This window comes from Hemiscyllium ocellatum, chromosome 34 (assembly GCF_020745735.1).
Source record: "Hemiscyllium ocellatum isolate sHemOce1 chromosome 34, sHemOce1.pat.X.cur, whole genome shotgun sequence".
Lineage (NCBI taxonomy): Eukaryota > Metazoa > Chordata > Chondrichthyes > Orectolobiformes > Hemiscylliidae > Hemiscyllium > Hemiscyllium ocellatum.
Genome location: NC_083434.1, coordinates 22,439,850 through 22,456,355, shown reverse-complemented (window position 1 = coordinate 22,456,355; position 16,506 = coordinate 22,439,850). Strand labels below are relative to the sequence as shown.

The 16,506-nt window shown below is 39.0% G+C and overlaps 1 protein-coding gene across 4 annotated transcripts in view; it reads left to right on the top strand.

The window, feature by feature from the left end:
• The window catches only part of si:dkey-118j18.2 (uncharacterized), a 67,813-nt gene that overhangs the window by 29,451 nt on the left and 21,856 nt on the right, over positions 1–16,506 (top strand). Inside the window, exon 1 of one of the 4 annotated variants that reach the window (XM_060850287.1) lies at positions 903–1,075. The exons of 2 other annotated variants lie outside the window; for them this stretch is intronic. The gene's annotated coding sequence lies outside the window, so the exon portion shown is untranslated. Of the gene's footprint in view, positions 1–902; positions 1,120–16,506 lie in introns of those variants that run through there. One more of the 4 variants, XM_060850289.1, reaches the window with a different exon arrangement.

Here is a 16,506-nt window from a genome sequence, read left to right as displayed (position 1 = left end):
CCCCACCCGTCTCTCTCCCACCCCACCCGTCTCTCTCCCACCGTCTCTCCCCCATCCCCTCCGTCTCTCTCTCTCCCCCATCCCCTCCGTCTCTCTCTCTCCCCCATCCCCTCCGTCTCTCTCTCTCCCCATCCCTCCGTCTCTCTCTCTCTCTCTCCCCCATCCCCTCCGTCTCTCTCTCTCTCTCTCCCATCCCCCGTCTCTCTCTCTCTCTCCCCCCCATCCCCCCGTCTCTCTCTCTCTCTCCCCCATCCCCCCGTCTCTCTCTCCCCACATCCCCCCGTCTCTCTCTCTTCCCCATACCCCCGTCTCTCTCCTCCCCCACCCACCTGTCACTTCCACCTCATCTCTCCCTCCCTCTTTCCTCCACAGAAAAGTGTTGGAAGTTATGACATTGAAAGCAGAGGTGAGGGGTGTGATTAGAAGTAATCTTTAATAATAGTAAATTCAACAGTGGTAAGCACTGTTGCCTCACAGCGCCGGGGATGTGAGTTTAGGTGACATTGAGCTTTGTAAGTTTTCCCCGGTCTGCACGGGTTTCTACAAGCTCTCCAGCTTTTTCCCACAGGCTTCAGGGTGGCAGGCCGAGGGGGACTAGGGGATGGCTGGGGGTGGGTTTGGCTTAAATCCCTTTCTGAGGATTAATGCAGATTGGGTGGACTGCACTGTAGGGATTCTATAACTGATCAGACCACAACAGAATCAAAATGAGTTCAGGTTTTCTGCAACAAGAGATGCAGGCTGTAAGCTAAGTTTAGCTTCGCCAGTCCAAGTGTGGCAGTATGAAGAGGAGACTCAAGCAGACACAGTACACTCTTAGTTCCCAAGCACGTCCTTGTCGCTCCTCCCCGACATGTGAAAGCGCAAACTTCAGACGTAAAGTCATCAACGGCACGGCCGAGGGGCTGGGTTAGAGAAATGTCGTCAGATTTGCTTCTGAACAATACCACATTGGCTTCTTGACTTTACACCAAGAGGAGGCAACGAAAAGATCATTATCGAAAGAGACTGGTCTGCAAATTATGTTGAATTGATTACACGAGAGAGGGATTTTGAGCTTGGATCTGACTTTAATGTAAGTGATAGAGAGGAAAACAAATCGGATCCACGGATTAATTTGTAAGAAATCTTTTTTTTCCTTTGTTACCTCTGTCGGAGATAGAAAGGTTAGAAGGCGGTTCATTGTCTTCCGACGGGAAGAGTGTTCTATTGCTGAATCTTGAGGCCGTTCTGACCCTACGTGTTGGTGCACCCAGTTAATGGAGGAATCCATAGTTGTTCACATGTAATGCTTGTTAAAGATCTTTGCATTTTCCTCTCCAAAATGTACGGAAATACAGAAATTAGATTTTGAGGGAGGGCAGATGAGCATTTTGATTCATTCCCGAAAGAAGTGTAAAACCTAAATGTTTTCCGATTTGAAATTGCTAACAAAAAGACAAAATCGCGATGGCCTCTCAAGTCAAAATGTTTAGAAATAGTTTTGGTATTCAGTGTTTCGGACCTTTTTGACATGCACTCATTCCGCAGAAATTCTAAACATTTTTGTGGTTTAATTATAATATAATGATAAATAGCTCGACGATGTTTTTATGTGTACACATGCCTTGCTTGTTCGCAAGGAGGAACAAACCACAACAACTACTGTTAAATAAATATGAAAAGCTGAGTATATCACTTCTGAATAAGCTGTTACAGACAAACGCTGCGCGCGTCTTTTTCTTGAAATCGGATTTATATAGCATTGTAAAGTGAAGGTGCATCTTTGTTTTTTTAAAGCGTCAGAAAAGCTCTATGTTCAGTAATTTAATTAATTACAACTAAGTGCCGTTCGGATGTGGTAGGGGGATTGGGTATTCCGTGTGTGATTTTTTTTCCCCCCGTAATTTTATATTTTGCACAGGTTTTTTTTTTCAAGCTGGACTTTCCCTCTGACTACCGCCTTTATATTTGTTCTTTCTGTTTGATCTGACTGGAACAGTGCTTTGGGTAATTTTGAAAATGAAGTCTGTGTGGGCAAATAAGTGAGTGTAGAAGGCTATAATTAAATTTTAAAAATATATATTGGGACTTCTGGGATTGTGCAGAAGAAAATGTCATTCAAACTAACTATACATGAGGTCGACTCCCCGACAGTTTTCTCATAGGCTTCTATATATTTGGTAATGAAATCTTATGTATATTGTTCTTTTATATTCTTTTTCTGTCACTGACTGTGTAAAAGTCTATTAAATATTCTTTCATTTACAAGGAAATTTGATAACTAATACCTATTGGATATCGACATGATCCAAGCTCTCAATTTCACCTTACCTTCCAGGGCATGGGAGCATGTGGAGAATTAATTATTCTTCCATGGTGGAGGATAAATCAGTGGGTCATTTAACCTTATGTTAAATTTCACAATATTAGAAGTCTAACAGAAGAGTTTGAATGTTAAAAGGACATAGCTCTGCATTTCTTAAAAAATTGAGTTTTCAAATAATTGATGTCATAGACACTTGTATGTGTTTTGGTTCATGTGACTTTTCATCATTACTCAGTGATGCCCACAGACAAGCTCATCACTCCTGAAAGTACTATAAATAGTTCACTCTCAATCTCTGCAGCATATCACAGCCTTAGTCACTGACTCTGTTTTGATGGGGTGATGGGAAGTAGATTGCTGATTTGGGTCAAATTAAACAATTGCATTTTTTGTTTTCATATAGAATGTGAGAATAGGCATAGATATAAGGGGCTTTCTGAGCATTGTATGAGCTAAATGCTAATGAACTCAGTTGAGAATGTCAATTCAAGTTTAAATGCCGTTTTCTGCCCTAGCCTTGCTGTGAAATGAAATGCCTGGCCTACCTGAGCCTTCCTAAGTAAGATGGCTGTGATCAGTATAGCTGAGGATCAAATTCATTTCCATTACCCAAAGCAGCACACTAGGCTACAGTTTAAGTAATTTTCAAAATAATTATGTGTGCTATAAAATGTCCTTTGCCCAGTAGTTGCAATGCATTTTTTAAGAATCCGTAACTGTTACTTAATTGAGACGTAAAGCAGGTGTTCTTTCAAAGCTTGGTCTCTGCCCTTTTTCAATTGGTTTACCTGATTTAAGAGAATGAATGGATTACCAATACATATGTTGTTCCTAAAACCATTGACAGGAATGTTGGTACAACAAGGATCTGGTTTGTGAAATGAAAACAGAAATTGCTGGAACATTCAGTAAGTCTTACAGCATCTGTGTAGAAACACAGCATTAATGTTTCAGATCAAGCTTGTGCCTTGCTATGCTGTAATACTTCATTCCCCCAGTCAAAGATCAAGCATTTGCTTGATGCCCAATGATCTTACAATTCCATAACCCTCACCTCTGCCTCACCACCACTTGATTTAACAGATTGTTAACAAATATTTCAAGTATTGTAATCACAGAAATACTGGATTGAAATACAATAAAATTTGCAGCTGTGGAAATGCAGTATTCCTGTATCTGTGATTACTGTTAGGTTTTCACTGAAGAATTTCAGTTGGTGCATGAACTATTCACATCGGTCCATGGTGATTTCTGTTGGGATTTTAGCAAAGCTTGACAATTTCACAAGAAGTGTAATGCTCAACATTAAGTTTATTGGTTTAAATCTATTATTGTCATATTCTGCATTTAGTGCTTGATTTGTGCATCCAAACAGCTAACTAAAATGTGCAATTAAGGTAAGGGTTAAAAAGTAATATTCGCTAGTTTGTGTAGTGTTTTGAGGAAAGAAAAAGAATACAAGAGTAGCATAGTAAACAAATAATTGAATGGCTTATTTGGTACATTTATTTTCAAAAGTAATAGTGAACCTTAGCAAAAGAAGGAGAAAATGAAGGTTAGGAACAAAGAGATTTGCTGAGAGCATTGTCACAGCAAGCTAAAATCATTTAATCCAGATAGCTGGAGTTGTAAGGAAATAACAGGATCTCAAATGAAATGTATCATAAAGAGCTGCGTGGGGTGCTTGTAAGTGTGTTTTTTCTTGTGGGGTTGCACATCTGTTCATATCAGTTGGGACCTTGTTAGAAGATAAGGAATAAATAGATTAGTACAGCAGATACTTTTCATTGGATACACATTGTTTCTATCTTTCGTGGAATGATTTTGTTTCATAGAATAGTTTATGGTTAATCAGACAAATCTATCACATTTTAAAACTGTGAGTTGATTCCCGTCCACCCAATTCCTTTTCTGATTTTGTTGTAGCTTAAAATGTTTTGCATCAAATTTTTACAGGTCTGACAAAAATTCATTGAACAAAAATATTAACCCTGGTTTCTCTCTCCATAGATTCTGTCTGATCTGTTTTGAGTATTTCCAGGATTTTTTTTATTTTTATTTAAGATACCCATCATACGCAATATTACTTTTATAAGAATAGTTACTAGCTCCAGTGAATGTCATTTAAGAATACACGATTCCGATTCCCCATGCTTTGGGGAACTGGCATGATGTTTGTAATTGGTATTACAATGTGTGCTCAGACACTTTCCAAAAACACTGGAAACTTTTATCTGTGATTCTAATGAATACATGTGACTGTTTATAGCTAAACATTCGCTTTCTATTGCTGCCATGAAGCTAGCTTCTAATTTTTTTTGAGACATATCTACCTTTTGATATATCAAAAGTAGTTTCATTGTTTTTTCTTTATTATGAGAATGGTGAAACAATATTTATTGTGTATTCCTTGTTGTCCTTAGAGCATTGAAAGGAAGAACTTGCATTTATTTTATGTCCTTGAGCAATTCAAAACCAATGTTATTTTTTTGAAGTGTAGGTAATGTTACAGTGCAGGAAAACACAAAGGATTGCCCCTTCACTGGTGTATTACTTCACTAGTGCTGGGTCAAAATATCTCCCTAAAGTTTGTGCACAGATATCTAGCATGGACTTGAACATAGAACCAGGAGTAGGCTAATTCATCCCTCAAACCTACTCAATGTTTTTATACTATGCCCCTTGCTCTATATTCCCCAACTTATGGCAATCCCTCTTCATAACTTAGCCCTTGGTGACCAAACAGCATTCTGGTAAATCAATGCTGCCCCCCCTCTAAGACCGTTATGGAGTTGAAAATGCCCACAACGTTAATGAGGATTTTTCAACTGTGACAGTGTTTAACTGGGAGCCATTGTACATTTACTGGAAATGGATATTGAGACTTTGTGTCAGTTGGGACTCTGGCAGCTGAGTTTTGAATGTCTCCAAGCTTACATTGAGGGAAGCTGGTCAGGAGTAACAAAATCTAGAAGTAATAAAGGTATGAATAAGGGTATCAATAGTGGATGAGATTTGGGATGTTATGGAAGTATGAGGTCTTAATTAGTATGGCATGATTGAAAGCTAATCTTGGGGCCAAAAATGATGACAAAGTTGCCAACTGTATGATTCAGCTTCAGCCAATAAGGCAAAGGGTTGGAACTGGTGAAGCTGGAGCCAAATGTGGAGGAGACTGAAGACATTGGCTACATTCTTAATAATATTTAGTTGGTGAAAATTTCTACATATCCATATTGGCTGACTGATAAGCAGCATGAAAAACTGGCGATGCCAAAGTCATCCAACAGGTAAGCTAGAATTAGGTTTCAGGAATGGAAATATGTAAACTGATGTCTTTTTGTATTGTTTTGTGGAGGCACAGTGTGTACATGAGAAGTAAGAGGGTGTTCAAGGATCGATATAATGTTGCAGGAAGAGGAAGAGAAGCCAGTGCACATGATTTTTCTTTTGTCTATCTTTGGGTAAAAACTGAATCAAACAAGTGCCGTCCTATCCTGTTGTATGATGGAAAGGTGTTGGAAGAAGCTGATTCCATCAGCCAAATCAAAAGCTTCAGAGCTTCAGAATGATAAGCAATCATTTCATTTGATCGCATTCACATAGGATGTTATTTGTACTTTGCTAAGAGATGTTTTAATATATTTGTAGAGGTGCAAGCCTGATTTCCTTCAAACATGGAGTTTCAGGAAATATAGGCAGCCTGTGTGAGAATGTAACAACAAATTCAGAAACTCTGGAGGGGAAGAGGAGATTGAGGATGTGTTGTTCACAATGGCCATGAGCTCAAAAGTTGACTTGTAGAATGTAACCTATTTTGTTTTTTTTCCATATGAATGAGCTATTTTAAAAACTATTTTCCACAGTTTTGCCCATTCACGTTATCTTAATCAATACCTCTTAGTAGATGAAAGCATAATATTATCAGCTTACAATGATTCCTATCTTTATTTCATTAGCAATTTTGAATATGTGGTGTTTCTATTCTATTTTATAAGTCATTAATCAATGCAGTGAATAATTAAGGTTTCAACGCATCCTTATGGTACGCCACAAATCACGTCCTGTCACTCAGGCTACCTGGTCTACTCTCTATCACCATAATAATCTGCTGTCAATATCATGAACTTAAACTTCAGCTCCCAGTCTGCTATGAGTGGATTTGTTAAATGTCTCTGGAAGTCTTTTTTAATAGAATCAATAGTCATCCCCCCTCATTACTTTGATTTTGTTTTACATTAAATAGGACACCAATCTGATTCATCAAGATTGACCTCAACTCTGTGCTGACTATTTAAGAAACGTGACAGTTCTCTAATCTAAAAGGATATTTCTTGTATCAAGAAAACATTTGGAAAAGAAAGTACTTTATAGTTAAGACTTGAGTGCCACCACTGCTGCATGAATCAAATACAAAGCATCAGGTAGGGAGTTAAAAAGGCAAAAATGAAGGCTGCAGATGCTGGGGATTAGAGTTGAAGAGTGTGGTGCTTGGAAAGCACAGCAGGTCAGGCAGCATCCGAGGAGCAGGAAAATTGACGTTACGAGCAAAAGCCTTTCATCAGGCAGCATCCTGATGAAGGCCTGTTGCCCGAAACGTCAATTTTCCTACTCCTCAGATGCTGCCTGACCTGTTGTGCTTTTTCAGCACCACACTCTCGACATCATATAGGGGGTGTCATGTACCTTGCTGAAGGACATTAATCGTTCAGTTGAGTTTTTGTGACAACATATCATAGAGCTGTACAGCACGGAACAGGCCCTTTAGTCCAACTTGTCCGTGCTAACCAGACATCCTGAATTAATCTATGTGTTTTTCATTGCTATTCTTTTGTTCGGGCAGCAGTTAACAGGATTTGTCAAATTAAATTTGAAATTTGCTGTATCAAATTTCAAAATGTTTAGCCTCCACAATATATTTGTAAACCCCAATTATTTGTAGCAAGCAAATTTATCTTGACGATGTCTTTTGCTGCTAAATTTCTTTTAAAGAGGCCATGTTATTAAGGCATTTTATTTGACTCTTAATCCATAACTATTCCAATATTACTTCCTACCCCCATATTAGCTGACCTTATAAATGCTACCATGTCCTGGGGTACTGGATCATTTTTGAAACTCTGGCCATTAATCCCCACTCAGAAAAACCTGCCCCGAATCCCTTGATCTATTACTCCATTTCAGCCTTGCTGTCCTCTCCAGTGTCCTTGAACATGTTCTCTCTTGGAGCCACACCTTTTGTTTACAAAATCTTTTTTGAATCTCCCTCTCACAACATTAACATGACCTTAAACAAAATTACAGATTATATTTCTGTGATTGCGATACTTTCCTATTGGCTCCTCCTTGTGTTTTATTTGAATGGTCACACTTTCTTCCTCTAATAACTTGTGTTCCAGATCAAAAAAAAATTTTATTGGACTTATAGCATTTACTCTATTTATGTCTTTACCATTTCTGGAGAAACACAGTATGTCTACCAGCACCTTTTGTACCTCCTCTCCTTTCTTGTATTGCTAGTGAGAGAATGATTGGCTGCCTCTGTACCAACTTAATTGCTGCCAGTACGTTTTATTCCGTGAATGATTTTCTTGTCCTGACACTGTCATCTGAGGAGGCCACAGTGATCTTGCTCACTTCTTTTCAACTACATGCTATTCGTAGAAGCAGTATCTACAAACATTGTGTCAACTTGGAAAAAGTATGCTAATAAGATCCAGTTTTAAGTTATTGCCACCTCTTTTAATCTCTCCAGCCCTAAATGAACTATGATGTCCTCCGGCTACACGAGAAAAAGTCAAAGCCAAACATCTCTGGCTGTCTACCTTTCCATCCTCAATCTTGTGATAAACAGGATAGTTTAGTTCCTAAACATCCTGTTCAGTCGCAAGCTAAGCTTCTGACCTCAAACCCTTTCAATTACAAAAGTAATTCTCTCTCCAAATCATCGCCAGTTTGCATTTTCATCATCATTGTTATTCCAGTGCTTTCCATGCCATCTTTTCTGAACTTTGGCTATTCCAAAACTCCACTAATAGTATTCTAACCCCTATACCAAATCCCCCCACAGCCATCATCCATGTTCATACTGGGCTTGCACCCTCCCCACAGTGGAGAAGCTTTCTGAAGAAGGGTCACAGGACGCAACACTTTAATGTTGTTTTCTCTCTACAAATACTACTAGAACTACTGAGTTTCTCCAGAAAATTCTGATTTTATTTGTTGCTAATGTTGTACTTTTTGCTTAAAAAGGATCGAGGGTGACCAAGTAATTATAGGCTGGTCAGTCTAACCTCAGTATTGGGCAAATTATTGGAATCCATTCTGAGCCAGGATAAATTGGCACTTAGGCACTGATTAACAATGGATAGTCTGCATAAATTTGTTATCGGAGGATCATGCAAAGTAGCGACTGAAAATTTTGAGACAGTAGCAAGGAAAATTGATGAGGGTAGTTGGATAGGTGTGATCTATTTTGATTTTAGCAATGTGTTTGGCAAGGTCCCATGTAACAGACTGGTAGTAAAATAAAAACCCATGGGATGCAAGAAAATGTGGCAAACTGGATGCAAGATTGAATCAGGAGCAGGAAGTAAGGATAGTTCATGGGATTTTGTTTTTGCAAATGGAAGGCAAATTCCTGTGTGGTTCTTCATGGCTCAATATTTGGTACCCTTCCTTTTCTGGCACATTAACAATTTGGGCTTGAATGTAGGGGCCATGATCCAAGAAGTTTGCTGATAACACAAAAATTGGAGTGGTCAGTGGTGAGAAAATTTTACCCAGATGGAGGTAAAGGTCTGAACCTTGCTGCCTGAAATGGTACAGGAGAAAGTGGGAACAAGGTACTGAGTTGGATAATTAATATAATCATATTGAATAGCAGAGCAAACTCAAAAATCTGAATGGTTTACTCTTGCTCCTATTCGCTATATTTCTAAGTGCCATAACCTGAAGGGCTACGATTAAATGCTGAAAAATAGGACTGTACCTTAGACATCCTGACTATGTCACCTTAGCAATTCTGCAACAGACCAGTTACCATTCCTAGTGACGTGGTGGGTTTGTACAAGTAAACACACGAAATCTCTGAGAAAACTTAAGGATACATTCATGTGTATTTAAAGTTCAGATGTAATGCATTCATATAGCAGATATTTTAATTGTACTAGAGTATATTACAACTTTTCTGCATTTTTCTATTGAACTGCATTTTCCAAGCAGCAATGCAGTGATGAATGCAAGAGAGCCATCAAAAGAGACAAGAAATGATTGTTTAAGCAGCAGTGTGTTCAAAATGTTTCGTGCATTGAGGGTGAATTGATTTTGGACATGTAATATATTCAAGATCTCTCCTGCTAAGTAAACTTAATATAGGATCAATATATGATTATACAATTTGGTATTGTATCCATAATCCATATATTGTCACTCTTTGTTATTAACCTCTATTGGTAAAAGGGATAAGAAATCTTCGATTGGAGAACAGTGGATCTTGAAAGCAGGGTTTATTATGTCTCAAAGCACTTTACATAATTCATTTTGTTTTTTGGCAAAAAGAAAATGAATTAACTGCTACAAAAGCTACAAAAACTTACTCCAGTGTTATTCTGGTCCCTCTCTACGACTCTTTCGCTGGTACATCAATGACAAAATTGGTTCTGCTTCTCATCTGGAATTTTTAAAAAAAGATTTTAATTTTGTTTACAATTTCCACCCTTCCCTCACCTTTACCTGATCCATCTCTGACTCGCTTTCCCTTCCATGACATCTGTTTGAAATACTGTGGATAAGCTGGATACCGATATCCATTAGGAATCCACTGACTCCCACAATTGCCTGACTATACCTCCTCCTCCTCCTCCTCCTCCTCCTCCTCCTGTAAGGACTCCATTCCATTCTCCCATTTTGTCCAGCAAATCTGTTCTGATAATACCATCTTCTTGCAAGGGTCCTGAGAAATGTCCACCTTTTCCCTCAACTCAGGATTACCCAGCACCGTGGTCTACTCTCTTCTTTGGCAAATTGTGGTCTCCTGTAAATTGAAGTGGCAAAACAGAGACTGGGTGACTGCTTTGCCAAACACCTATGCTTGTCTGTAAAAATGACCCTGAGCTTCACGTTACCTACCACTTACACCACGATGTTCCCATTGCCAGCAGTTCTATCTCCAGATGTGCTGCAGTGCTTCTGCAAGGCTCAACACATACTGAAGGAACCACATCTCATCTATTGTCCAAATATCTTACAACGTCAGCACTCAACATGAAAATTAATTGTTTCAGTAGGTAAACACCCTCCTCTATGTTTGTTATCCTTTCTCCTTACACTAGTGTCCTGTCTTGTATGAGTTCCTCACAGCATAGCTAACCCATTTTCAACCATTTTACACTTCTCATTAACACACTGCTTAACATCTGTCTCACTTTTGGCTTATCAGTAATCTCTTTGTTTACCCATCTCTTCTTTTTTTCTCTCCCCTTTCTTTCTCCCTCCTCCCTCTCTTACCCTTCCCACCCAATGTCACTGTTTGTTTTTCTGGGTCCCATCTGTACACTTCTTCCTGTTATCTACATAAATAGCCCCTTTCCGCTGCTATTTTTAGTTCAGACTCAAAAATGTTAAATCTCGTCTCCTCTCTGCTGCTGACCTGCTGAGTTTCTCCTGCGCTTTCTGTTTTTGTTTCAGACTTCCAGCATCTGCAGTCATGGTTTTTATTACAGAAACTTTCCTCTGTCCTTAGTATCAATAAAATTAATGTTAATTCTATAAAGCAATGTTATTTGTATGCTAAATACCTAATTACACAGCGAGTTTTAAGAAGATTTGTACATCCAGAACTAATTACACAAGAATTAGGAGCAGCAATAGGACTTAATTAGGATGAGAATATTTTGTTAATGGATGATGACACATCAAAATTGGACTTGTTAATTTGTATTTTCTGTTATCTTTGTGCTGCTCATAACCAAATCCTCAATTATTTGATCATTTATTATTTCATTTTAAATTATATAGACTTCAGTGGCACAATTTATTTTATCATACAATTTAATTTCATGAAGTAATATGTTCTATATGCAATGATCTATCAAGTTTGTTAACTTGTGTCATCTCAGGAGTGACTAGAGAATATAATGGTAACTTGACACTAGTGCATTGGGAAGCTGTCTGGTAACTTCTAGCAGCAAAGTTTGAGTTAGAAATTGGATAAACCTTCAAGTTAGCCTTTAGACTAAACATTAGTCACAATCTTTGTTACATTTGCTGAAAGTTATCTTTGTCATTGATTTTATCTGGGTTTAAGACATTAGTTTCACACCATATTTCTCACCCTCAAATAATTCAAAATTCAGATGTTATGATCATTCTTCACTATTGTCCTATTGCTGCTCCTAATTCTTGTGTAATTAGTTCTGGATGTACAAATTTTCTTAAAACTCGCTGTGTAATTAGGTATTTAGCATACAAATAACATTGCTGTATAGAATTAACATTAATTTTATTGATACTAAGGACAGAGGAAAGTTTCTGTAATAAAAACCATGACTGCAGATGCTGGAAGTCTGAAACAATTATTTACTATGATTACAGATTGACAGTATTAAAATAACTTGTTCCTCTGGTGGATTGCTCAATACATGATTCTAAGAAATTGTTCTGACTACATTGTAGGAACTTGGCTTAAGGCTACTTTTGCCAATTAGATTTTTCCAATCTGAATGAAGATTAAAATTTCTTCCAATTATTGTAATACCTTTCTTATAAGCACCTAATAGTTCTTCTACTCTGCCAAACAATCTAGCTATTGTTATAGATCCTGTAGACTACCCCCATCTATTGTTTAGATCAGAGTGGTGCTGGAAAAGCACAGCAGGTCAGACAGCATCTGAGGAGCAGGAAAATCAACATTTCAGGCAAAAGCCCTTCATCAGGTCCTGATGAAGTGCTTTTGCTGAACTGTCCATTTTCCTGCTCCTCAGATGCTGCCTGGCCTGCTGTTCCTTTCCAGCACCACTCTGATCTAAACTCTGGTTTCCAGCATCTGCAGTCCTCACTTTTGCCTACTCCCATCTGTTGACTTCTTTATGCTGCTCTTTCTTATCTCCACTCAAAATGATGTCCATATTGAACCTCTGAGTAGAGATTCATGCTTGAACAAAGAATTTCCTGAAAATGTCAGCCTTGATTTACAAGATAACACTGCGTTCGACAACTGTGGTGGGCAATGAGAGGTTTGGAGATAGAGTGCTAGTTTGCAAATACAGCAGAGTCAAGGTGTTTTTTTCCTTGAAGAATAGGCTGGTTGATGGGAAGTTTTCAGGAAAGTGGGAATATACCAGACTAGAGAGAATAGTTAACAGTACCTTTTTATGTGGGTGGAAAGAACAGGAGTTTGGTGTCAGTGGTCTTGTGAAGGGATGACAAAGAAATTTGATTGAAGGCAGAGTGGTGGACATTGTCTATATTGACTTCCGCAAAATGTTTGACAAGGTTCTACATGAGAGACTAGTTAGTAAGGTTAGATCAATTGGGATCCAGGGGAGCTGGCCAATTGGACACAAAATTGGGTTGAAGGTAGGAGACCAAGATGGTGGTAGAGAGTTGCTTTTCAGACTGGAGGTCTGTGACCAGCAGTGAGGCACAAGGATCAGTGCTGGGTCCACTGCTTTTCATCATTTTATATAAATGATTTGAGTGTGAATATAGGAGGTATGGTTAGTGAGTTTGCAGATAACTCCAAAATAGGTGGTGGTGTGGACAGTGAAGAAGATCATCTCAGAATATAAAACTTTGATCAGATGGGCCAATGGGCTGAGAATTGGCAAGTGGAGTTTAATGTAGATAAATGTGAGGTGTTGCATTTTGGTAAGGCAAACCAGGGCAGGGCTTATATTTATAATGGTAATGCCCTGGGTTGCCAAACAGAGACGTAGGGATGCAGGTGCATAGTTCCTTGAAAGTGGAGTCACAGGTAGACAAGGCGGTGAAGAAGGGGTTTGGCACATTGGTCAATATATTAAGTATAGGAATTGGGATGTCATGTTACAGCTGTACAAGACATTGGTGAGTCTGCTTTCAGAATACTGTATATAATTCTAGTCTCCCTGCTACAGAAAAGATGTCGTTCAAATTGAGAGGGTGCAGAAAAGACTTAGAAGGATGTTGCCAGGACTGGAAGGTGTGAGTTACAGGGAGAGGCTGAATAGGCCGAGGCTATTTTCCCTGGAGCATCAGAAGCTAAAGCGTAACCTCAGAGCTTTATAAAATCTTGAAGGGCATGGATAAGGTGAATAGGCAAGGTCTTTTTTCCTAGGGTTCCCAAAACTAGAGGGCATAAATTGAAGGGGGGAGGGGAGAGATTTGAAAAGGACCTGAGGGGTAACTTGTCCATGCAAAGAGTGGCGTGTGTATGGAACGAGCTGTCTGAGGAAGTGGCGGACATGGGTAAAATTACAGCATTTAAAAGCAATCTGGGTCAAATACTGGCAAATGGAATTTGGTCATGTTGGGATGTCTGACCGGCATAGACGATTTGGACCTAAGCTATATGACTCTATAAATTTGCTTGAAGATACATTAGGTGGATATCATGTACCAAATCTCAAGGCAGGAGGGCAGAGAGAAGAAGTATTCCAATGACTTTTGTTTTGTGAAACAGTAATTACCTGTAGGTTATGTTTTTATGATGCTTGCAGAATATGGTAACCTGAAGCTGAATTTTCACCTTCCCTCGCTGGTTCAAATTTTGAAATTAATTCAGTCACTTTTTTGTTTGAATGTGGCCTTGTGCTCTCCTGTGATCAATTCTAACTTCTAATATACTTACCTTGAATTTTTGTTTCAATTGAAGATTTATGCTAACATCCTACCTTCATGATAAAGGCAGTGGTGCACAAGAATTACGTAGCAGCTAGTTTACGTTCGTTTAAAGGTGCTGTATATCTGTTAGCTTTGTGCAGTTGTATTTGAAGTCAGTGGTTTTCCTCATTCAACTCTGTCACAAGGAAAGGGGGCAAAAAACGTGTCAGTTTAAATGAAGGGCTTAAGACCAAAACATCTGTCAGTAGTTGGTGGTCATAGTGGTGTTTCAACTATAGGGAAAAATGAAGAAATATTTTGGAGTAAATTTCTAAACTCGACATTTCAACTTGTCTCTTGTGTCTGTGTAAGGTTAAGCTCAGTGAAGGTGTTATAATTAGGATCTGGATCAGTGGTGCTGGAAGAGCACAGCAGTTCAGGCAGCATCCAACGAGCAGCGAAATCAACGTTTTGGGCAAAAGCCCTTCCTGATGAAGGGCTTTTGTCCGAAACGTCAATTTGGCTGCTCGTTGGATGCTGCCTGAACTGCTGTGCTCTTCCAGCACCACTGATCCAGAATCTGGTTTCCAGCATCTGCAGTCATTGTTTTTACCTTGTTATAATTAGGAGTCTCCTCTGCATAGTTTCACAACATTAACCCTTCATTTCTGGAGAGGGTTCTTGCATCAGTATGACATGTTGATCATCATCATGTTGAATATTTGTTGGTGCTAGAATTTATATTATCTGAGAGAATTTCTGGTCTGTCTTCAAAATGTGCTAAGAAAACTATCATAACTGAAAGCTGTCAGTGGACAAATTTCACTTCACACTTCTAAATATCTGGAACCATCTCCGCATTCTTGTCCTGGGTGTTTGATGCTCTTTCACTGCAGACTTTGTAAACACCTGCCTGGTGTCACGTTTCACAATAAAGATTTGTACAGGAAAAGCAGAAGCTAAAATCCAGTTTAAACTTGCTCATCTTTTACTTTCTGGATTGTTACAGATTTTTGGACCAATGCTTCTAGAATCATTTAATGATCCGTATTTACAAATAGAAATCTAAAAGTAAAAGTTGCTTCAGTTTAATGAAATGTCCAGTGAAAACCATGACTGCAGATCAAGAACGTTGACTTGGTGCCAGATGGCTTGTTCTTTCAGAGGTTCAATGTCCACCCACTAATGTTTCTCATGTGCAATAAATTCTCCCAGCATAGTTTGCAGAAAGACAGCAATTGGCTTCTGCCCAATCCTCCCTTTAATTAAATGTTTATGGCTGCATTGGATAAATGCATGTTTGTATTGCTGGAAAAAGGCACCTTTTGTCAGTTTTTTTTAAAGCTTGCACTGAGACTGTCAGCTATCTTGTTGAGTTGAAACAGATGCAATATCTGTACGTATTCTTTGTTGCAATGTACATTGCCCAATTTATTAATATATATAGCTTCCAGTAAATGCAATTGGTTGTCAGCCTAATTCATCACATGCTAAAGATTATTTAGCAAGTGTTGTCTGATCGTAGAATCTCATCTGTTGGGCACTGTTTTGAGTTTGCAAGCAAAGGCTCGGTAGGTACAGTCCGCAGTTGCCTTGTTCTGAACAGCTGAAGAGGTAGGCCGTTTGATACAATTCACCACTCTTTGGAACATATGGCCTATATACCTGGCATCACACTAGCACTGAAATTCATATACCACATTGCTCATTTGTCAGATAAACAGAACATCTTTTTGGCTTGTTGATAGCATCCTGTTAGTAGTAAACACTACTCATGCTGCTTTCACATATTAGCTTCGTGAAACATCCAAAATGTTTGTGATACATTATCCTTTCAGGGTAGACTGGGCACTTCTCAGGCATGGAAGTGACACCCTTAGGATCATTCATGGGTCTACACAGTATGCAGCAAGAAATTATCTGATCGGGATAAGTACTGCCTGTGGGATTGCTTTGATGTACCCTATTTTAACAACAAGCTTAGAAGGCAAGTAGTTTGCGGTCCATAGTGATTGGAACCAGGTGGATCTCATTGACTACAAGGTCCATGATTGACCCAGATTTACAACCCCAATCAAGAACCCCTGGCTGGCCAATATTAACAGGGTATTTTGCATCCCATCAGTTCAGGGGACTGACTCCGAGCTGACTGGCCACAGCCAACGTACTGTGCACAAGTAAATAAAGGGTGACTTGGTGACAGGATACTGGCCTCTGTGCAATTATTTCAGGGTCCTGTTTCTGAGGTTGCCAATAAGGCCAATCTTGTAGCATGTGGAACTATAAGAATCCTAATGGATACATTGACTTGTGAAGGTAAGCTTACAGGAGTAGAGCAGTATTGCAAAGCTGCAAGGTCAACCCAGGCATACAGATCAGTGAAATGATAAAGGGAT